General features: G+C 43.7%; 1 protein-coding gene and 1 long non-coding RNA gene across 5 annotated transcripts in view; both read left to right on the top strand.

Annotated features, from left to right (window-relative positions):
• DOCK9 (dedicator of cytokinesis 9) overlaps nucleotides 1-26,587 on the top strand; it is a 312,141-nt gene that overhangs the window by 8,404 nt on the left and 277,150 nt on the right. The window lies entirely within an intron of this gene.
• LOC120369338 lies at nucleotides 17,660-20,653 on the top strand. Its single transcript, XR_005583088.1, has 2 exons — nucleotides 17,660-19,017; nucleotides 20,009-20,653. It is a non-coding gene; the product is annotated as an uncharacterized LOC120369338 (long non-coding RNA).

The following is a 26,587-nucleotide window of genomic DNA, read 5'->3' as shown; positions in this document are numbered from 1 at the left end:
TTTGATTAGGAGTTAAAACTTCCACCTGCCCCTTGCAATTAAGGCTTTTCAAGCTTTCGCCCTTAATTTTACAGTGCATTTGAAAGGTAACTGGTCACAAGTGTGGTGGATTAATGAAACATCCTTTATGTTCTGCTGATAATGTTCTCTGCTATATTAGGGGACTTAAGTGTTTGTAAATGAAATATATTTGCTCATTCTGAGAATGTGGTCAACATTTAAAACAACATGAAGTACATTTGGGTTGAGGGTGGAAGAAGACAACATCTAATGTGGAATTGCTATACTTTCACTCTAGTATGCTTATAGCATCAATAGATTTCAGACACTTGGTCAATAAAACAGCCCTTTTCTAGCTTGTGCTCATTTAACTCAGTTTCCAACTTAACTTTTTGCAGATGGATGTAAATAAATGAGCCCTCACTTGATATTTTCTTAATTTAGTTTTAAACTCAATTTTTTGTAATGGTTACAATAAAAAAAATCATCTGATTGTCTAAACTGAGTTACTTAATGCTTCATTATAGTAGTGAAGAACCAAATGAGAGTCTGTCTCTACTCTACAGAGCTTGATCGACATAAGTTATGATACCATACAGCCACCAACTTCTGTATCTCTTGTGTGTATACATACTTGGCTACTTGTGTTGGTGTTGCACGTACACACCACTAGTGGTTCCGTTGATGAAAAATGTGGAGTGCCAGTGTGCCTTGTGCCATTGTCCGGTGCAGTGCCATGTGGGACATTTTGCAGTAATTTGCCCAAAGATTTTTGGTTCAGGTTCCCACAGTGTCAGAGTCTCCATCCCATAATGCTTGTTCATCCCATTATTTGCGCACCATTTTTTAAAACTCTCACAATCCCATATGCCACTTTACAGCCTCTGCCATCTCTCAGGCAGAAGTATGGATCCTGTTGAGTTCCGTGCAATTCTTATAACTGTTGCTAATGTAAGATGTGCAGTTCTCTTGTATTTGCAGAACTTCATTGAGTACTACTATAATTGAGTATGTGAGGAAGAGGAATTACTCAACCACCATGACACATTGCTGATGGGTAGCACACAAATATGTCTGGCTGCTGTTGGCATTCAGGTGGTAGCTCCCCATTGTTAATCGCTGCTTTTGGGCTGAGAAACCAGGATTGCATTGTAATGTAGGTTTGGGATTTCAAGCTGTGGTTGCAGAACTTTTGGCTGTGAAAAGGCCACTGTGATAGGTTATGCCCCTTAGGAAGCCACCTGATGTGCTGAGATACTACTGAGTCTACCTGTTCTGCCAGCATGAGCCCCCTCTAACTGACCTTGCTGGGTTAGGTTTACAAGCCTCTTCCAGCCAAGCACACAGACAGGGCCACACCCAGCTACAGATCAGCTCTGGGAAGACTCAGCTTAAGGGACTTGTTCCAACACTCTGGTGCTCATTCTTTTTAAGGGGTACAGACCCAAAGGTTTTATGAAATTCGTCTCCTCCCTCAATGTGGAGGAAGGTACACACAATTTCTCACCCTCTGCTTAGAAATTACAGAAACTGGGTTATATTATAAACAAATTTTATTAACTACAAAAGACAGATGTTAAGTGGTAAAATGGGTAGCAAACAGAACAAAGTAGGTTGCTAAGCAAATGAAACCAAACACTCAAACTAAGCTGGTTTCACTAAAGAAATTGGTCACAAATAGTATTTCTCACCCTAGATATTGTTTCAGGCAGATTACAGAAAATCTTGAAAGGCAGCTGAACTGGTCTTCCTCTTGAGACCTCAGGTATTATTACTCATAAGCCAGACGCCCTTCCAGCTAGGGCTCAATCCTTCTCACACACACCCCCCCCCCGCCGCCATCCAGTTCTTGCTTCCAGGTGTTTTTCAGTGTCTCTGAGTGGGCAGGCAGATGAGAACTTTGATGTCACTCCCCTGCCTTATATAGCTCTTGTGTAAGGCGGGACCCTTTGTCTTATAGTGGAAAACCACTGGCATTCCAAAAGGGGGAGAAGGAGGGGTATGCAGTACCAGGTGACTCGGACCCATCTCTCTGCATGGCCGTGGCAGCCGTTGTTCATAAGCTGTCTCCACGGTCCACAGGAAGACTAAGCTTTTTCAGAGTCCGTTGTCTCTTCTATTGGCCCATTAGACTTGTTTGGCTTTTCTGTTGTTGTATCTGAAGTCCTGGTTGGGCTGACACCCAAAGTAACACATTTGAAATACAGATACATAGCTACTATTCCTAACTTCAGATACAGAAATGATACAGGCGTACAAATTGGATAATTACATTCAGTAAATCATGACCTTTCCAATGATATCTTACATGAGCCATCTTGCATAAAGTACATCTCAATTATGTCTCATTCATATCATAAGCCTGTTTTCATAGGGAATATGGACATATAAGCATATTTTCATAAGGAATATGTAATGTAATTTCACAGCCACATTCTTAATTCTGTGTGCCAAACTTGCTGCAACATAGAGATGCAAGAATGAGAGCTACATTGACTGTGGAAAAGTGAGTGGTGATAATGCTCTGGAAGCTTGCAATGCTGGATTGCTGTTGGTCAGTAGGCAATAATTTTGGAGTTGGGAAATCCATGGTGAAGGCCGTTGTCATCCAAGTAAGCAAGGCTGTTGTGTGTATCCTGCTGCACAGGACTGACTCTCTTGGCAATGTGCAGGAAGTAGTGGATAGATGAGCAGCAAGGGGTTTCCAAACTGCGGTGGGGCAATAGAAAGTATACCCTATTCTGGCACCATCCCAACTTCTTTGTAAGTATGTGAACAGAAGGTGATACTTTTTTCATGATTATGTAAATGCTAATGGATCCACCGGGAACACTTCATTGTTATGCGTGGATTGTTGACTCCTGTTTTGAATTTTGTAATGTGGCAGTTACGCTTGATGTAAACTAATAAATGAACTCTGAGTTTCCAAAAGTAGAACTTTATTGTGTACAGGAAACAAAGTTCAAGTGCAAATATTCAAGCTAAAAGCATTTTAGCAGCATTGTGATAGGGCAGCCCGTACTTTAAAAACCGAAGTAAACAAACATTTATTTTTATGTATTAAGAACATATTACAACCCGTCAGTTATGTTACAAAACATATAGTGTATTGTGGCTGATCCTCTGGTTTTCACGTCTGTGTATATGTAGCTGTGGTTCTCCTTGTTTTCCCCAGGTGTTGAATGGTAGAGGTGAGGGTTGAAACCATACTGCTACCTGTTGTGGGGCATAGGTGGCAGTGACCATGGAATTTTCCCTCCATTGGAAAGGCTATTGTGACTGGGATTTTTAGGTATGTAGGTCAGTGCTTTGCAGCACCTGAGTTTGTTGTATGAACAAACCCATGATGTTCTGGTGCACTTCCTGCTGCACTTCTTAGTCCCTGTGCCTCTCCTGAAGCAGCCACTCTCTCCAATTGTGGTCCATCTCCATGGTTATAGACACATGGCCTTCCAAGACCTGAGTTCATGGCCAGTAGCTGAAGAGGACTGGAAGATTTTGCAGAACATGTTTCTGGTCTACTTATTTCTCCACCTGATCAGAGTCAGATGTTTGGCAGATGTAGAGGGAGCACCTCAAGGCCACCACACTAGAGGCTGCTGCTGAAAACAGATACGCCATTAGATTTACAGTCACAACAGAAAGGGAAAAGTCTCAAAACTCCCTTATATTATTCCTGTAAATATCTTTTAAGTGCTAATTGGGTATGAGCATAGGCAAGTGTGGTGAATATTGCCAATATTTTCATAGTAAGTGGTTATCTGGCTGCTATCTCACTCCTGATGGTGTCAGGCAGAGAACATCCAGCTGGTATGCTGTCTTGGAGCTGCCTGGGCCTGTATGCTGCTAGCCTGTTTATGGAAATGGTACCAGCAGAGCTCATTGCAGAATGTGATGGGAAAGTCTCCTATTGTGCGGGGAGGGGGAGAAAACAAGGCTGCCTTCCCTAGAAATGTTCAGGAGAGGATTGCAAAGTATCTTAATGAAAATTTCATCAAAATCTCTCAAGAGGATAAAAGGGACATTGCTATTAAGACAAAGTACACTGCCTGGGCCTCATGCCTAGCCAAGCAAGCCAGCAGGAATGGAGAACGTTGGATGCCACCTCTATCTCTGAGCATAGGACATTGTATAATTTGTATTGCCATACTAATTTTTTTAAATTTATTTTTAATACTTTACAAGTAAAGTAAGAAATCAAAAATCAATGTGTTTGTTCTCTAAATGCACAGATTGCATGGGAACCGCTTTTAAATGGGAAAGAAGGTCAAGGGGGAAGGAAAGGAGATGAAGTTTTGGGCAACAAAAAGTTAAAAAATAAGGAATAACACATTCTTTTCACCAGTGGGCTCATCTGCGCTTGCCTGGCGGAGCTGGCTTGATGCCTGCAGAGTTTTAAACAGCTGTTAGCTTGCCTTGTGGTTTGTGTCCCCCTCTGCATCATGTCTCTCCTCTTTGCTATGGGTTGCAGCAATATCTGCCTCAGGCTTTGGCGAAGTGTCTACAGTTGTATGTGGGGTGCTGGTGGGGTCTACGTTAAGTATCGCTTGATGTGTTGAGAAGTGGCAGGTCTGCTGGGCAGTCCCAGATTTGTTTGCCTCCCTTGTTTTCTGGTATGTCTCCTGAAGTTTCTTTCACACAGCACTGCTACTCATCCCTATTGTGCCCCAATTCCAGCATCCCCTGCACATGGATGTCTGTTTCTTCATCTGTTCCATAACTATGTTGCAAGGTCTCTTCTCTCCACAGGTAAAGGAGATCCATGACTTCTTTACTGTTCTTGGCAAGAGCATGTCCAGTAGCTTTCTACATACGTGAAGCCAGCATGGTTGGATGCCCACAAAGGTGTGCAATTAGGAGAGGGCAGTTGAGAAGCATGCTTGGAGTTTTAAAGGGGAATGAGGCTGTTTTCTGGTTTCTGTGATCTCAGGGCAGAGAAGTTCAAAATTGAGACTGGAGTGCCACAGTCTTGGGGACAAGAGCATTTTGGGGACAGCTGCTGGAGGACTGTTAGGGTCAATTATCAGGGGGTAGCCGTGTTAGTTTGTATCCACAAAAACAACAAGGAGTCTGGTGGCACCTTAAAGACTAACAGATTTATTTGGGCATAAGCTTTCGTGGGTAAAAAATGAAGTGAGGTTTTTTCATCTGAAGAAGCGAGGTTTTTTTACCCACAAAATCTTATGCCCAAATAAATCCTAGTCTTTAAGGTGCCACCGGACTCGTTGGTTTTGTTAGGGTCAATGCAGGTAGTGCAGTGTCTACACTTCTATTGCATTGACGTAAGTAGGCTGATCATGCCTCTGCATCTTTCAGGGAGGTGGCAGTGTTCAGTTGCTGTTAAGGGGGCGTGGGGGACACACAACAAATTTAGGTGTAGACACGTGCACAAGTAGGTTGAAACAAGTCAACTTAAGTTGACCTAACTTTGTAATGTTTGACCAGGTCTAAAATGCCTCGATCCCCTGGAGTCTGTCAACTTGGTTTGTGAAGTCTTAGTGAAAGGACCAGTGAAAAAGTTATTCATTATTTTGATGAATTTACTTAACTGCACTAACCTCTTAAACGTGAATTGATGCCTGGTTCCCATTGTTCATGAGTAAAGTTTTTGTTAAGCAGTACGAGCATGGTGGTTTGGAAAACTCTGAATAATGCATATGTTTATTCATTCAGCGTTGTAAATTTTAATGGTATCTCTGGCTGGCTAGACCTCCAGAATCTTCCTCCCAGGGCTCACTGACTTGTGAGTTATTTAAGCTGGCCAGAACTTTCTGTTGCTGTGGGTCTACTAAAGAGTCCAGGAGAACTGGCCTGTTACTGTACACCTTAACAGGCTTGCAGGTGGGTTAAGTGTCTGCCAGTAGTAGGGCTGCTGCAGCTCAGCTGGGCAGGCAAGTTTCTGCAAACTTTCCTCTCACAGGAGATTTGAGTGTTCCATGACCTTCAAAGTTCTAGTCAGAAACAGGAAAGCAATGGGACCCATGCAGGGGTCTGCCCACAGGATCGGAGCCCTGGTGTGCCAAGTCTGCATGCAGGTGCTAAGGAGAAGATAGCCCAACACTTTAAGGTATTGTTGGAGTTTGGTTGAAAGATATGTAATCATAGAATATCAGGGTTGGAAGGGACCTCAGGAAGTCATCTAGTCCAACCCCCTGCTCAAAGCAGGACCAATTCCCAACTAAATCATCCCAGCCAGGGCTTTGTCAAGCCTGACCTTAAAAATCTCTAAGGAAGGAGATTCCTCCACTTACCTAGGTAACCCATTCCAATAATTCACCACTCTGAGTGAAAATGTTTTTTCTAATATCCAACTGCAACTTGAGACCATTACTCCTTGTTCTGACATCAGGTACCACTGAGAACAGTCTAGATCCATCCTCTTTGGAACCCCCTTTCAGGTAGTTGAAAGCAGCTATCAAATCCCCCCTCATTCTTCTCTTCTGCAGACTAAACAATCCCAGTTCCCTCAGCCTCTCCTCATAAGTCATGTGATCCAGCCCACTAATCCTTTTTGTTGCCCTCCGCTGGACTCTCTCCAATTTTTCCACATCCTTCTTGTAGTGTGGGGCCCAAAACTGGATACAGTATTCCAGATGAGGCCTTACCAATGTCGAATAGAGGGGAATGATCACGTCCCTCGATCTGCTGGCAATGCCCCTACTTATACAGCCCAAAATGCCGTTAGCCTTCTTGGCAACAAGGGCACACTGTTGACTCATATCCAGCTTCTCGTCCACTGTAACCCCTAGGTCCTTCTGCTTCCTAGCCATTCGGTCCCTAGTCTGTAACAGTGAATGGGATTCTTCCGTCTTAAGTGCAGGACTCTGCACTTGTCCTTGTTGAACCTCATCAGGTTTATTTTGGCCCAGTCCTCTAATTTGTCTAGGTCCCTCTGTATCCTATCCCTACCCTCCAGCATATCTACCACTCTTCCCAGTTTAGTGTCATCTGCAAACTTGCTGAGAGTAATAGTTTCACAAATGAGGCACGGGTAGCTGAGCTTCCGCCTCCCTCCTTTTGGGCCTTTTAGAAGGACAGATGCAAGCCTTGTATTCTGTTGAGCATAATCACTTCCTGGAACTAAGACACAATGGAGCTGTTACATGTATCCCTGAGATAATTGTCATAGAATGAAAATGCTGCTTCTGAGCTGCTGGGGGTAGGAGGCTTTTTTTTATTAAAGATTCTTAAGATGATATCGTCATATTCTAACAGCCTTGCCTATCTAGCAATAGTTTTTGGGATACATTAGTCTGAGGTGTCTCTTTTTGAAGTGATACTGTTAATTTTTTTCTAAATTGGCTCAGATTTTTCTGATGGAGTACTCATTTAAACTGTGTTCTGAAACTTGTAAAATTTGAGGGGTTTTCTAATCCTTGGTTAAAGTTTTAAAAGGGTCTCTTCAGAAGTGGAATGTCTACACAGGAAAATATGAAACTGATGATAAAAAAAATCTATCAAATTAAGTAAGGAAACTGAAAAATTTAAGATTCCCCCCACCCCCTCTTTGCAGTAGTAATCTTGTGTGTTTGTTTAAATGTGACTGGGTGCCTATAATTATCTTAAAAATCTGAAAAAAAGTGTTTTCCCTTCAATGCTTTTTTGACTGCCGCTGCACATTGAGTGGATGTTTTCAGAGAACTATCTGCACTGCCTCCAAGATTCCTTGAGTGGTAACAGCTAATTTAGACCCCATCATTTTATATGTGTAGTTGGGATTATGTTTTCCAATGTGCATTACTTTGCATTTATAAACATTGAATTTCATCGGTCATGTTGTTGCCCAGTCATATAGTTTTGAGAGATCCTTTTGTAGCTCTTTGCAGTCTGCCTGGGACCTAACTATCTTGAGTAGTTTTGTATCATCTACAAATGTTGCCACCTCGCTGTTTATCCCTTTTTCCAGATGATTTATGAATATATTGAATAGGACTGGTCCCTTGGGGGACACCACCATTTACCTCTCTCCATTCTGAAAAATGGCCATGTATTCCAACCCTTTGTTTCCTGTCTTTTAACCAGTTACCGATTCATGAGAGTGCTGTCCCTCTTATCCCATGACAGCTTACTTTGCTTAAGAGCCTTTTGTGAGGGACCTTGCCAAAGGTTTTCTGAAAATCTAAGTACAGGAGAGAGAGAATGTGGCTTTTGATCTGAAAGAAGGTGGAATCAGGAAAGAGGTAATGAGGTAAGCACTTGCTCAAAGGTGCTGCAGTGAAGCTGGCTTTACTTGGAGCATGGAATGATCTCTAAAACCTGAAACGTGAGGCTTGCGTACAGCTTTTGTTTTTCTCTCTTACTGTTTTAGATATTGTAGATCTTGCTTAGTTCTTGGCACTAGTGGGTTTGCTGTAATAACACTAGATTGATGGAGGGCAAGAGGACATGGTCTCAAGCTGATTCTTGTCTCAGGATATCAGTTGCTGGCCTTGCCTAAATGTTAAGCAGGGTCAGAGTTTAAGCCCAGGCTCAGCATATTGGCTCTTGCCCTCTCCCCTGCCCTTTAGAGCTGTTGCTGCAGAGGATGCAGCATGTTTTGAGGAATGCAGGTGTGTTTGTCTATCTGACTGCTTAACCAGGGCTGAGGCCTCTGTCACCACTGACTATAATGAGATGTAGGCCAGGCTTCTTCAACTTTGAAGATAAAAATTTCAAACTGTCTATTTTGCAGGGGAATCAGCTTTTAAGGTACTGATTCAGATTATATAACTGTATCTGTTTTGCCAAAATTACAATGTCTTTTTATCTAGAAGGCAAAATTCCTGTAGATGAAACTTTTTTCCTATGGAACAACCAAGTTCTGCCTTATGTATTCTAGATTTATACCTATTATATTAACATTTATTCAAACTCCATTTTAGATCTCTTTATTGCATTTCATTTTCACTCTCCAGGAAGGTTGTAAAATTGTTGAGACATGCCCCTGTAAACTGTTATGATAAAAGCTTGTGCCAGTGAACATGTGAAATACTAGACTGAAAAGTAAAATGTGTTTCTTAGAAATTCAAGCAGGAACATTTTTTTTCCTGTCAAAGGGCTTGTTGTCACTACTGTGAGTGATGTAGTTATATACCTAATTTCCTAGTGTAGACTTGGTCTGAGTTGTGCGTGTGCTGATGAGTCTCTCACCTCTGTCCCCAAACTCTGGAAAACAAGCAATCCCAAATAAGGGTTACAATAATTTCTGGAGACAGCGTTGTTTTTTTTACAGCCGTCTGTTTGAATGTTTTATATTTAGATTGGTATTTAAAATACTGCCTTGCCTTTAATAGACAAAAAGATAATTCTAATAAAATATACTGTGACAGGAGGCCTGGAGCTAGCCAGCTCTCTTCAGTTAACCCTGCCTAAGTAGGCAGGACTTATTGGGGTCAGGTGACAGCCTTGTAAACACTGGGGTGTAAAAGGGCTGATAGCTTAATTTGGAGGGGGGAGAAACAGGGAACAAGCAACATAAGTTATATTGACATATGCGGTAGTGTAGATCTGCCCTCAAAGTAGCCTAGAAGGGTATGGGAACTGAACCCCGAGGGTGGGCTGAAGAACCTTTTGTTTGTACTTTTGTTACCCTGGAAGGGGATTGAATTCTGAAAGTAACCCAGCCAGAGGGCTGAACCATGTGAATCCCCAAGAGACAGAAAACCCTGGTGAGGGGGAATTGAGGCTTAGCCAGCAAGGGTGCTGTGGCATAGACATGCCTTTTTAACATGTGCCAGTGCCTCCTTTTCTCCTTCCCCCTCAACCCTTCCCCCCAAAAAACCAACCTCCTAGAATCGTGTTTCTCAGAAAATGGTGACTGGCTGCAAACTAGAGAAACAATGAGGAGGCACCTTAAAGACTAATAGATTTATTTGGGCATAAGCTTTTGTGGGTTAAAAAACCCACTTCTTCAGATGCGTGGAGTGAAAATTACAGATGCAGGCATAAATATACTGATACTTGAAGAGAAGGGAGAACTAGAGAAATTACCAAGTGAGCAACCAGTATAAGTATCAGAGGGGTAGCTGTGTTAGTCTGGTTCTGTAGAAGCAGCAAAGAATACTGTGGCACCTTATAGACTAACAAGACGTTTTGCAGCATGAGCTTTCGTGGGTGAATACCCACTTCTTCGGATGCAAGCAGTGGAAATTTCCAGGGGCAGGTGTGTATATATAAGCAAGCAAGAAGCAAGCTAGAGATAACGAGGTTCGATCAATCAGGGAGGATGAGGCCCTGTTCCAGCAGCTGAGGTGTGAAAACCAAGGGAGGAGAAACTGGTTCTGTAATTGGCAAGCCATTCACAGTCTTTGTTTAGTCCTGAGCTGATGGTGTTAAATTTGCAGATGAACTGGAGCTCAGCAGTTTCTCTTTGAAGTCTGGTCCTAAAGTTTTTTTGCTGTAGGATGGCCACCTTAAAATCTGCTATTGTGTGGCCAGGGAGGTTGAAGTGCTCTCCTACAGGTTTTTGTATATTGCCATTCCTGATGTCTGATTTGTGTCCATTTATCCTTTTCCTTAGAGACTGCCCAGTTTGGCCGATGTACATAGCAGAGGGGCATTGCTGGCATATGATGGCATATATTACATTGGTGGACATGCAGGTGAATGAACCGGTGATGGTGTGGCTGATCTGGTTAGGTCCTGTGATGGTGTTGCTGGTATAGATATGTGGGCAGAGTTGGCATCGAGGTTTGTTGCATGGGTTGGTTCCTGAGCTAGAGTTACTATGGTGCGGTGTGCAGTTACTGGTGAGAATATGCTTCAGGTTGTCTGTGGGCGAGGACTGGCCTGCCACCCAAGGCCTGTGAAAGTGTGGGATCATTGTCCAGGATGGGTTGTAGATCCCTGATGATGCGTTGGAGAGGTTTGAGCTGGGGACTGTATGTGATGGCCAGTGGAGTCCTGTTGGTTTCTTTCTTGGGTTTTGTCTTGCAGTAGGAGGCTTCTGGGTACACATCTGGCTCTGTTGATCTGTTTCCTTATTTCCTCGTGTGGGTACTGTAGTCTTGAGAATGCTTGGTGGAGATTTTGTAGGTGTTGGTCTCTGTCTGCGGGGTTAGAGCAGATACGGTTGTACCTCAGTGCTTGGCTGTAGACAATGGATCTTGTGGTGTGTCCGGGATGGAAGCTGGAGGCATGAAGGTAGGCATGGCGGTCGGTAGGTTTTCGGTATAGGGTGGTGTTAATGTGACCACCACTTATTTGCACCGTGGTGTCTAGGAAGTGGACCTCCCGTGTAGATAGGTCCAGGCTGAGGTTGATGGAGGGGTGGAAGCTGTTGAAATCATGGTGGAATTTTTCCAGAGTCTCCTTCCCATGGGTCCAGATGATGATGTCATCAATGTAGTGTAGGTAGAGAAGGGGCGTGAGTGGACGGGAGCTGAGGAAGCGTTGTTCCAGGGCGGCCATAAAAATATTGGCATATTGTGGGGCCATGCAGGTGCCCATAGCGGTGCCACTGATCTGGAGATATATATTGTCATTAAATTTGAAATAGTTGTGTGTGGGGATAAAGGCACAGAGCTCAGCAACCAGTTGTGCTGTGGCATCATCAGGGATACTGTTCCTGACAGCTTGTATTCCATCAGTGTGTGGGATGTTTGTGTAGAGAGCCTCTACATCCATGGTGGCTAGGATGGTGTTCTCTGGAAGGTCACCAATGCATTGTAGTTTCCTCAGGAAATCAGTGGTGTCACGGAGATAGCTGGGAGTGCTGGTAACATAGGGTCTGAGTAGAGAGTCCACATATCCAGACAGTCCTTCAGTGAGAGTTCCAATGCCAGAGATGATGGGGGCATGTATAAGGATGAAGCAAACACTAAATGTACACTTAAGTATTTCTCAGTTGTTTGTGGAATGGGTTCTTTGCTTTGTTAAACTAGAGTAAAGTTGTGTACATATAAGGTATTCTAAGGATAAAAATGTAGGATGTTTTGGGATAGCTTTCCTACAAACCTGGGAAATTCAGAGTTAGTTACATTTGAAAGAAATCCAAATGTGTTAAGGCAGGGGTTCTCAAACTGGGGGTTGGGACCCCTCGGGGTCACGAGGTTATTACATGTGGGGTCAAGAGCTGTCAGCCTCCACCCCAAACCCCGCTTTGCCTCCAGCATTTATAATGGTGTTAAATATATAAAAGTGTTTTTAATGTATAAAGGGGAGGGGGGTCACACTCAGAGGCTTGCTATGTAAAAGTCACCAGTAAAAAAGTTTGAGAGGCACTCTGTTAAGGTGGGGTAATACACAGCCCTTATTTAATTCTGAATATCCTGGCTTTGTAAGATTTGTTTTTTGGATAGCTAGATATCTTTCAGTATTTTTAACCTTTGAAGGCTGATATGAATGCCGCTTTAATCCTAGTTTAACATCGTTCTTATCTGGGCATTTCCTTGTATTTTTAATTAGTTCATACATGAACACAAAACAAATGACCTAATGAGAATTTTACTGTGATATTCCTAATGGTTTGAAGATATGTAGTATCAACTTTAAATCACATTTTTGAAAAGGAATTTACTTTACGTCTAATCAGAATGCGCGTGCTGCATTATCCCTCTCTAGAGCAATGCAAAGTAACCAGAATGTATTACTTGACCCCCAGATTTAAAAAATTGCTGGTAAAAAACATGAGGTGGAGGTTGCAGTGCTAGTGACAGCCATAGAATTCTAAGATCTAGCAGTTGTCAGAACTTAATGTTCGTGTGGTATGTGGCTGTTGTAGAGGTGAAGTGTGCATCCTTTTTGATGGTATCTGCTCAGTCTTATCCAGTTAAACTGTTCTGAAAAATGGAGAATTTGGTGAATTCAGGAATGTATACAAATACTGTTAGCCTCTTCTCCCATGTTCTTGGTTAACTTGTATTAGATTTGGATGGAAGTGGCTATTTCTGTGGGCAGTTGTAGCATTTGACTTCTTCATACACATATCTCTGTGGAGAGGGAATTTGGCAGGGAGGAGAGGATGGAAGGGGTTGAGGGTTGTCATATTCTGATGAAGACCCAGATAAGCGGAATCATGAGCCTCTTTCGGGTGATAGGGTTGAGATCTAGGCTCATATTTCTACCCAAAGAAAGATAACTTTAAGACAAATAGCCTAGAAAAAGGGAACAAATTCATTAAGGAAAATTGTCTTGTTCTGAGAAGTTGCTATGCTACAGTAATGATTATAATAACTCTTTGGTAGACACCAGCATCCTCTAGTATTACTGTAGAAACATGCTGTCCTACATTTGGATTATTCAGTCTTGAAAGCATGTATAGACTAGTAGCTTGTTAATGGTTTTTAAAAACTCATTTAGGTTGTTACAGAGCATTGCATAAATTTACTGTGTGTGTGTATGTATATATGTATGTATGATTACTGTATAAAACTTTCAGTGAGAAGTAGAATAGACTTCCAGGATTTTAGAATAATTTAAATTCACATCTATTAAACACCAGTTGGACCAAGTTATGTGGTCAGTTGCACTGAAAGCTTATTCAATACAGTATGTCCAGCTTGTCAGTCATATTGGTGATACTACATAGTGCTCTTGTCTACAAATATTTTTGAAAATGAATCAGAAGTGTGCCAGTTTTTTAAAGTCAGGTGCACTTAATCGAATAGATCTGTGCTTAACTTGCACATGTTCCAGTAAGTTGTGTGTGTGTGTGCTCACATATGACTATATAACTCAAGGGTTCTCAACCTTTTTCTCTCGGAGGCCCCCTCTCGACATGCTATAAACACTCCAGGGCCCAGCGGGGGAGGCCTTGGGGCAGAGGCCTTGGGCGTAAGTGTAGTTTGACTTCTATTGGGGGGGGGGTAAGGGGCCTACAGGGCTTGAGCCACCTCCACATGTTGGGGTCCAGGAATGGAGTGCCACCTCCTGACTCACTTCAGCAGGCCACCCAGCCTGCCTGAATTGCAGAGGGGGCAACCAAAAATTATAACTCAAAGGTAGGGGTAGCTCGGAAAGTTTGAAAACAGCTTAGGGTGCAGGGAGGTGGTAGGTAGGTAGGGGCTGTGTGCAGACGAGGTAGCTCAAGGTGCAGGGAGTGGGTAGCTGGGGCAGTGTGCACATGGGGTGGCTGTGGGTGCAGGGAGGGGGGTGGCTAGGAGCTGGGTATGGGGAGGGAGGTAGTAGGGCTGTGCGTAGGCAGGGGGGAGTTCAAGGTGCAAGGAGGGTGTAGGGAGAGGGGCATTAGAGGCTGTGTGCTGGGAGGACTCCACTGTGTTCCCTGTTCCCAGAGGGGTCTGCCAGCCATGGAGCTGGGTCTCCCCACCCGGGGAGCTCTTACTGGCTGAGTCTGTGGGCGCAAAGGGGGCTGGGAGCTGAGGAGCAGCTTCAACCTGGGGCACCAGCAGGAGAGGAGGGAACTCTGCTGCTGCCTGCTCCCTGGTACCAGCCAGAGCAGCAGCTGCCCCGCACTGCCCGGCTCTGGCTTCCCACCTCCAGCCTGGCCAGGGGGTAGGGAAAGGAGATGGGCAGGGGAGAGGTGTGGAGCTGCCCCCGGGACTGCCGTGCTCTTGCGTTGCAGTTGGGAGCTGGGCAATGCCCTCCATGTCCTCAATTCTGCCGATGGGCTCAGGGCTTCTGCCCCACAGGGAGCACCAGGACTCCGGGCTTCAGCCCCACACCTCTCGGCTTCAGCTCTGTGGGGGGCGCCGGGGATCCGGGCTTCAGCTTTGCGCCTCGCGGCTTCAGCCCCACGGTGGGCGCCAGGATTTGGGGCTTCAGCCCTGTGGGAGGCGCAGGAGATGAGGGCTTCAGCCATGGGGCCCCTCGGCCCCCTTGATAGGGCTCGCAGACCCCCAGGGGGCTGCCGCTCCCCGGTTGAGAACTGCTGATTTAACTGGTTCATTGTCTATACTTAGTGTCTGCATACATGACCAGCTAGCCAGTTAGTAAGCTGTGTGCATATTGCTATTTAACACATGCATGTCATGGGCTTATGACTGTAAAACAGTTGTAAGTTGGCGCTAAATTACATACGCTTCTCTTTGAAAATCTGTCCATTGATTTTTAATTTCAAAAATAAACGCTACACAAAGGAAAAATTACTAATGACTTACTGGAAAAACTGGAACTCTCTGACTCAACATCAGACAGCGGCAAGCCTAGTTGTACACTTAAGAACATATTTGCTGCAGGCTCTTTGTTTGGCATGTGGGTATTGGTTTGAGAGTTTCTAGAGTAGCTGGGATCAGGGACTGGAGTTGATACGTTGTTCATTGGGATGGGGAAAGACTGGCAAAAATGTAGTTATCCTGGAACAAAGCAGTGGTTCAAGAATATGTACAGTGGTCAAAATCTGATGCTTCAGGAGAAAGTTTAACTGCCCCCTCTCTAGTGGTCCTATTTTAAAAACAGTGCACAATAGAAATGTGGATAGAACTTCCCTCTGACTTTAGCTAGTGCTTAGTTTAGGTTTCAAGGTCTAAAGATCTCTGTGACCTCTTTTCAGGTAAATACTATAGAGTTTCATTTCAGGAAACAATGCAAATTGCAGATAGTGATAGAAGTGAAAAGAATAGTTTCTTTTCTAGGTTGAATGTGTCTGCCAGGAAATGTATTTTTTCCATGATTAAAATGATATCCAAGTACAAAACTGCCAAAGTAATGCACATATCACAAGATTTCCTTCTGCTTGAAATTGTTGTGAAATAACTCATCTAGACGCTGAGAAGGCACTCCCTATGACTTGCACAGCATACTATATCTATATAATTGCATAATTTACACTTTCATACAGAGGAGGAAGAAAGATAGTTTTGTGAATAAAGCATGTGACTGGGAGACTTGGATTCTATTCCCACCTCTGCCACAGACTGTCTTGAGGCAAGTTTTTGCAGGGCCTGATTTCTCTGAGGTGCTGAGCACTTAAAACTCCTATTTAAGTGGATGGGAGGCTCTTTTCCTTTGAAAAGACACAGATATTAAATGCATGTTTGTTTCCATTTCTGAAAATGGGGATAATACTTGTGTATCTCATGGATATGTTGTGAGGCTTAACTTATGGTATCTGTAAAGGTGCTTTGAGATCTTTCCATGGAAGACTGAGTGTATATTTAGAACTATGGACGTAATATATGGACTTTCTGGTATTCAAAGAATAAAACTTTATACTGAACATATTTAACAATGAGATGTGGCTAGTCTTTGTGTGCATGCACAAATTTAGCATGATGGCTGCTAGTGATGTAGCACAAGGCAGTGGGACAAGATTTCCCCTTGAGAACATCACACTATGCTGGCAGGGTTGCTCTTCATGACGAAACATCTAGGTATTAAAGCACCTTTAGTATCTAAAATCTCTGAAAAACCTGTGGGCATGGAGGGTTAAAGGAAGAATTCATGCTTTTGCTCGCTTTCCTATATCTTTGGTTTAAGACTGGGTTTTAATTTTCATTGTTTAGGCTTTGTTTTGTAGATTTGTTTTCCTGTTGCAGTCAGTGGGCATCCTAAATGAGCAAATTGTGGAGGTTTAGGCCCATAAATATATAGCTTAATATTTTATTAGTATTTACTGGAGACTATCAATACCTTCTCTGTGTCAATATCTGTAGTTTATGTTGACTGTCAAATACCAACAGCGAGCGATATAAGATCTATTAGAAATGGGGAAAACAAAAAATCCCACCACATTCTTTGTTCCAACGGGGTATGTATTGTATTGAAATGCAAAACAAAGTAAATAAACATCAAACTGCCTCAAGCACATTTGATTGCAGGTATCTGCAATTTCTAGCTGTTGTGGTTGAAGAGTGACACTTCACTATTTACAGCACCTTTTTTTTCATGTGGTCTTATAAGCGTAAACTGTTATTTTTTATATATATATATAAAATATGCACACGCGCACACACTTTCCGACCATTACTCCCTAGCTCAATTCCCTCCTCCTTCCTTGTAACGAACACTGAGGCCGGTCTGCACTAGGAAAGACTTGCTGGTATAGCTGTACCTGTAAACCAGGGGTGGGCAGACTATGGCCCAGGGGCCACATCTGGCCCTCCAGACAATTTAATCTGGCCCTCAAGCTCCTGCCCGGGAGTGGGGTCAGGGGCTTGCCCCACTCCGCGTGGCTCCCAGAAGCAGTGGCATGTCCCCCCTCTGGCTCCTCCCTGTGGCCAATGGGAGCTGCGGGGGCGGCACCTGTGGACAAAGCAGCGCCTTTGCGTAGGAGCTGGAGCAGAGACATGCCACTGCTTCTGGGGGCTGCTTGAGGTAAGCGCCACCTGGAGCCTGCACCCCTGACCCCCACCTGCACCCAACCCCCCTTCCCCACTCTTGATCCCCTCCTGTCCTCCAAACCGCAACCCAGTCCCAGCCTGGAGCACCCTTCTGCACCCCTAGCCCCTCATCCCCAGAGCCCTCACCACTCCCGCACCGCAACCTCCTGCCCCAGCCTGGAGCCGCCTCCTGCACCCGAACTCCTCATTTCTGGCCCCAACCCGGAGCCCTCACCCCCTCTTGCACCCCAACCCCCAATTTTGTGAGCATTCATGGCCCACCATACAATTTCTATACCCAGATGTGGCCCTCGGGTAGGGTGACCAGACAGAAAATGTGAAAAATCGGGACGGGATGGAGGGTAATAGGAGCCTATATAAGAAAAAGACCCAAAAATCAGGGCTGTCCCTATAAAATTGGGACATCCGGTCACCCTACACTCTGGCGAAAAAGTTTGCCCACCCCTGCTGTAAACCTTTCTAGTGTAGATGCTAATATGACTTCTGTGATTGATTGATTAATATGTCTATATCAATCTGCAAAGTTCCTCCTGTTTTGTAAATACCATTTTGATAGTAACCTGTTTGGTAACACTTAACTTTTACACTGTAGCCTCCATCATGGGCTGGGACATCCAGGAGATGGTGGCACAAATCCATATATCCAGCAGAGATGCTAATAATAGGAATGCCATCAAGGCTGATGACTTGATAGTCTTTCATTCAAATGAGTGAGTTCCTAGAAGAAAAGTCTGGCTGCAGCCTACAGGAACTAGTTTTCACATTTTGGACTGGGAGGAGGCTAGAGCAAAGGAACTAATCATCTGATGGTTTTGTTTTTTTTAAGGAGCTCCTGCATCCCCCTCTTCTTGCTCAGTCTTGCTGTTGTCAGCCAATGAAAGGCCAGTGAGCACCCAAGTTCAAAATGATCCAATCCTTAAATAGAGTTTTGGCCACTTCTGCCAGGTGACACTCTTCCCCCCCCAAGCAGCCTCTCATTGTAACGTAGACCAGGCTACAAAGTTAGGTTGACATAGATTGCCTTGCATTGACTGTGCATGTGTGTACACTAAAATTTGTCTCTGGTCGTAAAGGCCCCATTAAGGTAAACACAGTAAAACTACCTCCCTGAATGAAGTCGACGCAAAGCGAACGTAGAGGCTCACAATGCCTGACAGTGACTGCTCTGGCCACAGTTGTGCACTCTGCTGCTCAGAAGTCAGACTGGAAGCGACGCTCACTGAAAACACCTGGTGTATTTTTTAAATACCTTTTTCTGATCACACACCTAGCAGCTGTCTCTTGTGTGTGCAACTGCCCAGCTGTCTATGCTGGCTCCACACCTAGACATGCTCCTGTCTGGTGTAGGCAGGAGGTATTGCATCTCCTGGGCCTGTGAGGGCACAGCTATGGACCAGACATAGAAATGGACATCCGTGAGAAGATTGTAAGGGGGATGCAGGTGAAAGGGGTATGACAGGGATCAGCAGCAGTGTCACATGAAAGCAAAGGAACTGCAGCAGGTGTACCACTATCTATCAGCAGGTGTACCACCAAACTATCTGATGGTGAGCAGTAGACCTGCCACTTTTACAATGAACTGCATGTCATACATATGGGACCCTGCCAGCACCCTGCAGACTACCATAAATACCTCGGAGCATCCTGAGACAGCGACCTCTGCCATAAACAGCGAGCAGGAGGGGGGTGACACAGTGGGGGATAGTCCAGCTATGCTGGGACCTGTTTGAGACTCTACTGCAGTCTAGTCAGTCCCACCAGCCGAGCACTGATGAGCCCAGTGAAGGGGAAGAAACCTGGGGTGAGTGTGTGCATACATTTTCCTTATGTTTAATTATAAAGATGGGAACCAGCCCATCCCCCAAATTTACAAGACACAGGTATTGGCTTTTCACTGTTTTACTTGTATGAGAAGAGGTAGCGGTGCGACAAATGGAACTAGAGTTGGTATGTGCTTTTAATTTTACTGTTGGGTTAAATGGTAAAGGGCCATATGGCCATATGTCCCTTCTAGCTTCCTGAGAGCTCTTGATGAAACTTCCATGAAGATGGTGTGCAGTCCTCTCCCGAAGGCTTTGAGGGATGGCTGCCTTATGTCTTCCTGTGTGGCAGGACACTTTATTCTGTCGCTCCATCAGAAGTTTGGCTGGCACCATTGCAGTAAACAGGCTAGTGGCATACAGGTCTGAGCAGCTTCGGGAGGCCAGCTGCAGCTGTGCTCTCTGTGCCTTTGTTACCCTGTGTGTGGGGGAGGGATAGCTCAGTGGTTTGAGCATTGGCCTGCTAAACCCAGGGTTGTGAGTTCAATCCTTGAGGGGGCCACTTAGGGATCTGGGGCAAAAATTGGTCCTGCTAGTGAAGGCAGGGGGCTGGACTCGATGACCTTTCGAGGTCCTTTCCAGTTCTAGGAGATTGGCATATCTCCAATTATTACCTTTTTACCCTCAGGAATGAGATCTACTAAAATTGCCCCCGCCAGTTGAAAATAGTGCCAGTATTCAGTGCCATTGCCCTATACTTGTACACATGAAAATAGAGACCAAAACTTTGTTTTATGCAACTGATAATCTTAATGCCCTACTCCTTCCTGCCCTCCCTCCCCTGTCAGACCATACTCACCATGGCTGGGACTAGAGAGTAGTGCTGGGCAGAGGCACTCCAGAGTTGAAGTGTCAATAAGCATGTCTCGTTAAAAAAATTTATTGGAATAAGGGAAAGAAATTTTGTAACTTATCTTTCCCTTTCCATTGTGACTGTAAATCCAATGATAAATTTGTCTGTTTTATCTGTAGCTGCTGCTGTTGCGGCCTTGAGGGGTGCTCCCTCTTCACTTGCAAAACACCTGACCCTGATGAGGAAGAGAAAGAAGAGGACTAGGGAAGATATGTTCAGCGAGATCATGCAAGCCAGTGAAAAAAGGGCTTGGCTGGCTAGTGTGGCGGCCAGCATGGAAAGGGACTGAGGACAGGAGAAAATGGAGAGAGACCCAGGAATCCCAACAGGAAAAGGAGAGAGAGATGGACCAGGACATAATGGGACTTCTCAGGCAGCAAACAGATGCTGCAGACTCTAGTTGACTTGCAGGTCCAACAATCATGGACTTTGGCCACCCTTTGCAATTTCTGGAGAACTGTATAGAGGCAGCTCTCTACACCCCCTGACATTCCATGTAGCATCATAGGTTGCATCCCTACCCCTGTCACTCCATAATGGGGGACAGTAAGGACAATGACAGATTAACATAAACCATGTATTCGTCTCACAGGTCAGTGTATGTGTAGTCAAAATGGATTGCATTTGTGCACTGAGATGGGAAGAAATGTTCGCTGCCTTTCTAATTTTAAAAGTTCCGTTTCATTCATTTGTTATAAATTTGTATTTGCACATTGTGTTTTGCACTGTTTTCTCACTCAATAAATTTATTTTTTGAAAATAAACTCATCTTTATTAGTTTACTACACATACTGCAGAATGCATAGAAATACTCAAAGCACCAAGTACCTGTAAGTATACAGCACCATAGAAATCATACGTTCACCAAAACACTCAGTCATGTGTGTAATGGTACAGCAAGCACCATGTAATTCATGGCTTTAGTGAAAGACACAGGAATAATAATAAATCTACAGCAAGCACTACACAGTTCCTTACAGCTCCCAAATCTTCAGGGCCAGAGTACAGTCCAGCACATTAATGTGTCTGGCCATTAACGTGCTCTTCCAACTGCATAGCTCCACATTCAGTTTGTGATGGTCCTTTTATCTGGCTGTTCAAACTCAGTAGACAGCCACTCCACTACCTCCCTCCACCTCAGTGACAACTTTCCTCCTTTGCCTCACAGATATTATGCAGGATGCAACAGGCAGCTATAACCATTGAGGTATTTTTTTCACTGAGATCCCATTTTGTGAGTAAACATAGTCAACATATCTTCAGTCTACTAAAAGTATGTTCAACTGCAATTTTTCACCTGCAGTTGAATATTTTCTTGGTGCCGTCAAGGTGGCTAGTGTGTGGCTTTGAGCCATGGGAGTAGGGTAGGGCTGGGTCCCCCAGGATTACTACTGGCATTTCATTATTGCCAATGGTAATCTACTGGTTGGGAAAGAATGTTCCTGCTTTCTGAACAGTCCTGTGTTATCAAAGATGTGAGCATCATGTGTCTTCCCAGGCCATCCCATGCTGATATTGGTGAAACATCCCTGGTGATCCCCTGACACTTGTGTATCCAAAAGTAGCCATTTCTTTTGATGTACTCTGGCAACGTGGGCTGGTGCCAAAGTATGGATGTATGTGCCGTCTATCGTCCCACTGCAGCATCAACACAAGCAGCCAGGTATGCGCATGCTTGAGTGATATACTAACTTTGATGTCTGTATGCTGTTGTAATTTGCGTTGACCAAAGTTTGTAGTGTAGACATGGCCTTAGACCACATCAGCCCCCTGAGAGTCTTTCCATTGAATCCACCTTCATGTGTACATCAAATACAAGCTTAACATCTTTACCTTTTTGAGGCATTTTCATAATTTAGCTAATCTAGTACCTATTACAATGTTGACCCCTGCCTTTGTTGCTCTACCAGCATTCCCAGCCTTTAATGTCCACTATTCAGCCTTGCCCTTAAATGTGGCCATGTTGCCCCTTTTGCATGAGAAAATCTTCCTGATTAAAATCCAAATAGCCACTGCTTTATCTTTCTTCAAATACTTCCTTAAGGCTAACCTCTAGGATACCTACAAAACCCACCCTTTTAATTATAGCTAGACATGTGACAACCTATGTTTATTACTTTTGTACTCCCTCCCTTCCTCTAATCCCAACTAAGAAAGGTAAAAAACACAAAAACTCCAAACAAAAACAAACTAACAAAACTATGCCAGTTCTTTTACTATGCAAATTTGTATGTTTAATCCATATTCTCTACCCTTCTTCTGTTTGTATTTTTAAACATTAAGATTTTCAGGACAGAGATTCTCCTGTTCTTTATTGGTTGAGTGCCCAAGAGAAAGGAGCCCCAATCCAGATTAGGACCGCTGGGTGCAATCTTAATTTACAACTACTAGTAAATGAAAGCAAATTCTAGTTGGACAGTTTGCTCTTCAAGACAAAGAATAGGAATATACAAACCCAGAAATGTATATTAAAGCACACTATGAAAGAAATTTCAAGCTATCAACCATAGAACTATTTTAAAATATCCAGTGGTTTCCCTTTCAAAACGCACTACATGGGTGTTATCTAAACTTCATTCAAACATGTATGAAAGTTGCTTTTGTAAACCATGTGTGTACTTCAAAGGTCTTGCCATCAAACCAGCATTATCTATGCCTTCCATTCCAGCATTCACCATAACACCCAAAGAGCTTAGCCTCCATCTTCATTGGCATTCTGCCTTTTACACAAAAACTTTTGACCTTAAGAGCATATCCTCTGTCAATTTTCTTGAAGGTAAATTGTTAATCTTGGGAGATTACAGGTAAATCCAAACACTACCAGTTAGGTGGTCTGTTCCCATCTGTTTTACTTATGTATCAGCTGTTCTTCAGTTGCTTGGATTATGTCCAGTTTAGCACAATTAAACTGTAGATAGAGGCATCTGAAAAGTTCTCATCTGTTTCTACCTTTTGATTTTTAGATGACAGATTAAGTAGTTGAGGTTGGGTTTTGTGTCGGTGAAGCTCTGTGCCTTATTTTGCTGTTTAATACATTCTGCAAGAAAATGTAGTTAACATCATTTGCAAGAGATGGTTTTTAACTTAATAGAATTTGTTGTTTCCAACATTAAGGTGCCAACATTAATGTTAATACTTCATTTTACTTAATATTGGACTAATCTGAAAATGTATGTAGCTAAATATATGCAATATGTGCAATTTTATTGAAACAATACCATTTTGAAGCTAGCTCATAGGGTCTCATTGCATGATCATGGGTTATTAGTTAATACTGTCTTTATCAACAGTGGAACTGTATTTCTTTGAATTGTGTCAGTGTAGACGTGCATCTGACTCTAGGCGTGCATGCACCTCATGCATGTGAGATTGGATTTTTTAAGTAGCTGTGTCTGTCAGGGCTGAACATGCTCCTGGACAAGGGCATAAAGTGTGTAGCAGTCACATTCCTCTTTGTTTCTTCATCTTGCTTGTGGCAAGAGATGGAACTGAGTGTCTGACTCAGCACTTTCTTAAAACTACAAAGTCATTCCTTTTTTCCACTTATTCTGTTTAAAAAAAAAATTCATCTTCACTTTGCTACTTCCTTGAATTTGATCTGAAAAGAGAAAACCTCCAGTAATTCCCTGTATACCTCCTATGTACAGTGAGGCAAGGAGCTCTGTGCCAACTGCCATGCCTCATGGTGGACTCAAACCCTGCTTGTATTGCGAAGGACTCCCTGAGGGACACATCTGATATGTCTTCTGGGGGTGCCATATCAGTTACGTGGTGTGCTGGGCATTGTCCTCAATGATCCCCAAGTCTAGGGATGCTCAGCTCAAGTTACTTTTGTTGGAATAATCCATGTAGGTAATTTCAGAACCAGGAGACTCCCATCGTCAATCTCCATTGCACACTCAGCACTGTCATAAAGGCAGCAGGTTTGATTAATGTTAGGCTGTTATGTGGCTCCCATCTAAAGCCTGTCATCACCTTCAGGAGCTGCCTTTCTGTCTTGGTCAACTGTCACATTAGACAAAAGGGAGCTGGACATCATCACACATTGTTACCGATTCACTTGCTCACCTTACCCATTCCTCTTCAGATACTTTTCTCAAGAGAGCCTAAAAAAAAAATTAGTTTTGTTGCTTTGGCAAGGAAATACCTCAGGAGTGCAGGAGAAGAGGCTTCTATTTCAGATATTTTCTCTTCTCGAAGAAGGTCTTCATTTGATCTTCGATCTGAGAAGACTGGACAAATACATAAATTGCTTTTGTCATTCCATCTCTGCAGGCTTAATATTGGTTCATGGCTCTGAACTTGCAGGATGTGTACTTCTACATAGTCATCTGCCCAGCCCACAAGACATACTTGAGATTCACAGTGGAGCTGAATCAGTACTAGTACAAGGTACTGCCATTTGGACTTTCCACACAATCCAGAGCCTTTACAAAATGTCCAGCAGTGGAAGGGGTGCACAGGTGAAGATGACACATCCACATTTACCTTCACCTGGATGATTGGCTGATCGGGGCAGATCCCAGCAAGAGATGATGAGCCTAGAATAACTCCCTGCTTGCCTGGCTGGGTCTCCTAGTTAACTATGGACTTTTTTTTTTATATTCCATCTGAGGATAGAATTCATAGGAGCTTTGATTCCAGGTTGGAGAGTGTATATCTTCCTGAGGAAAGCATGTACCTGCCTGCTATCACAACAGCTTGAGAGAAAACCAGCTATGATGGTATGGACCTGCATTGGAGTATTGCACCACACATTGGTATGCACATACAAGAGACCACTTGCCATAGTTCCTTGTGTCCCCTACAATTCTGGCTCAAGTCAGCAGGAAAATCCGGGTTTCATCTGATGTCCTTGCCGGACTAACATGGTGGTTGTAACTCAAAAATGTATAAAGAAGTGTAATGTTCTCAAACCCCTTCCCAACAAGGACATTAATCATGGATGCATCAAATAGAGGTTGGGGATTCCCCCAGACCACTAATAATTAGAGGGAATAGTAATGGACCCTGCAAGTGTGGGCCTTTGGAGAGGAGGAGCAGTTACCCATCACTGAGTTCAGCTGGAGGAATGAATGTAGTGCTCCAATGTCATTACTGATATCTTGTGTCTGTGGAAAGGAAGGATGGTCCATGCAGTGGTTAGGGTACTGGCTTAAGATGCACGAGATCCAGGTTCAATTACCTGCTCAAGCATGGACTTCTGTGTGGTCTTGGGAAGTCACTTAGCCTCTCTGTGCCTCAGTTCCTCATATGTAAAAATGGGGATTATATCTCACAGGGTTTTGTGAGGATAATTATACTACAGAGCTTTGAGATCTACTGATGACAGATACCATATTACTGTGTTGAAAGCTGCATTGAGATCCAGTGCTATGATTGTGGAAATGGCTGTAAGGTCACATTTTCGATGCCACGTGAGCTCTTTGTGCTTTGCTCTAGTCTGAATCCTGATTGCAAGGTATTTAGGATGTTGAGTGGTGGTGGGTTTGGTTCTTCCTCCTGGGATGGTACTCAGCTTTACTCAACCCTTCTTGAAGATTTAGAAAACATGTATTTTTCAGAGCTTGGTAGATCCGCTTTTCTGAAGGAGGCAATGATTATTTCCATTAGTACCGGGCATAATTGTTTTTTTGGCTGGCTTTCACTAGCCAGCAGGGGTATGGCGCAGCTTCATAAGTTATGAATGTATTTTTTTTTTTCAGGGCTTTTGAGCTTTTAAGATGTGTGAGGGACAAACTCAGAGGTTGGAGGGTTTATAATACCATCTGGTCAGAGGTGGAATTTTCTCTTCACGGTTCTTTTTCAGTTGTTAGTATACCTTTGATCATCTCCTGTTCACATCAGTTGATACTTGCATCTGTTGCTTGGACTACACAGTCTGAGTGATTAGCTAGTTCACAGTGCAGAATAGCTCTGCTGACAGTACTTCTACTGAGAGTTTCAGAGTAGTAGGCTTGTTTTGCCTTCTTTACTGCATTGGCATGGCCTCCTAAGAGTTATAGTGCTGCTGGCAATGGGTTCAGTATTTTTCTTCACCACTCACAGGTGGTCTTTCTACCTGTGTAGTTAGTTTGTGAACTATGGTGATCATCTTGGTTGGTGTGGGAGGAATGTGTGACTTGGGGCCAAGGTGTTGATGGCGGTAGGTGGGTGGTTTGTCCTATTGTACTCATTAGCACTTTGGCCTCGTGTTTGGATATCTTATTCTCCTAGGATTGAAGTAGAGCGTTCAAGGGATCTTGGGAGTGGACCAGCTTTGGGGCTGTGATCTTTTCCTGTTTGAGATAGTGGCAAGACTAGAACAGTGGTCTATCTCCAGTGTTCACTGCTTGACTGAAAGTAGGATTAGCATGTTGACTGTAAGTACGGCTCCAGATACGGCCTAGGAGAATCCTATGGCTTCAATGTCAGTCATGAGATCAAGTACTCTTGTATCCTTTGTGTTGTCTATCTGGAGGTTGAGGTCACAGAGGATGAGGAATCAGAACGATTCCAATACCACACTGGCAGAAGCAGTTCCATCAGTTCCTCCAGGAAGTTGACAGGGCTTCCCTTTGTGAACCTGTACAATACTAGGCATCTTAGGTTTCTCTTGTCCTTTGCCTCTTGTCTCTGGATAAACTCAAGATGTTGGTTTTTGGGGTAAAGCATCTTCTGGATGCTGCTCCACTTATTTTTTTGTTGTATTTTGGCAT

Source organism: Mauremys reevesii, linkage group 1 (genome assembly GCF_016161935.1).
Source record: "Mauremys reevesii isolate NIE-2019 linkage group 1, ASM1616193v1, whole genome shotgun sequence".
Classification (NCBI taxonomy): domain Eukaryota; kingdom Metazoa; phylum Chordata; order Testudines; family Geoemydidae; genus Mauremys; species Mauremys reevesii.
Note: the sequence above shows the minus strand (reverse complement) of the source record. Positions and strands in the feature narration are given on the sequence as shown.